Source organism: Centroberyx gerrardi, chromosome 3 (assembly GCF_048128805.1).
Source record: "Centroberyx gerrardi isolate f3 chromosome 3, fCenGer3.hap1.cur.20231027, whole genome shotgun sequence".
Taxonomy (NCBI): Eukaryota; Metazoa; Chordata; class Actinopteri; order Beryciformes; family Berycidae; genus Centroberyx; species Centroberyx gerrardi.
Window position 1 is genome coordinate 734,454 of NC_135999.1, and position 654 is coordinate 735,107.

The window sequence follows — 654 nt, forward strand, 5'->3', positions numbered from 1 at the left end:
CTACAGAGACGAGCTGAGCAGAAACAACAGTGTTTCCATTTGGGGCAACGCTTTATTTTCCGGGTCTGCAGTTTCCTAATCATTTCCTAGAAAGGAACTGTTAATTTCTTAGGAAGTTTCCTGGAGAGAACCATGACATTATGTTTTAATTACAGGGAAAACAGAGAAAGAGTTGAAAGGTTGTTGTTCAGTTCCTCCAGTTTCTTCTGCTGTTTCCAAGACAACCATGAAATGATGTAGCAGTCATATAGAAAATAAGAAATTAACTGAAATTAACTAAGAATTCAACAAATAACTATATTATATAATTATATGAATGATGACTTCTGATAATTGACCTCTGCCTATTATTTTCCAGTAAATAGTTTATAGTTCTGCAGTTCTTTAGGAAACTCTTTCAGAAATGTTCAGTTTCTGATCGACTCTCCAGACTGAGACAGTTTCTACTTCCTGCTTCTTTCAGGAAACTTCCTGAGAGATTAACAGTTCCTTTCTAGGAAATAATAACCCGGAAAATAATAATAAAATAATAAAAAAGTAAAGTATCTACCTGTGTGTCTGATATGTGATATTTAATAACAGAATATTGTCCTGATGTAAACAGCGGTGTGCTCCTCCTCCTCCCTGCAGGGCATCACCAGAAGCTGCTGATGA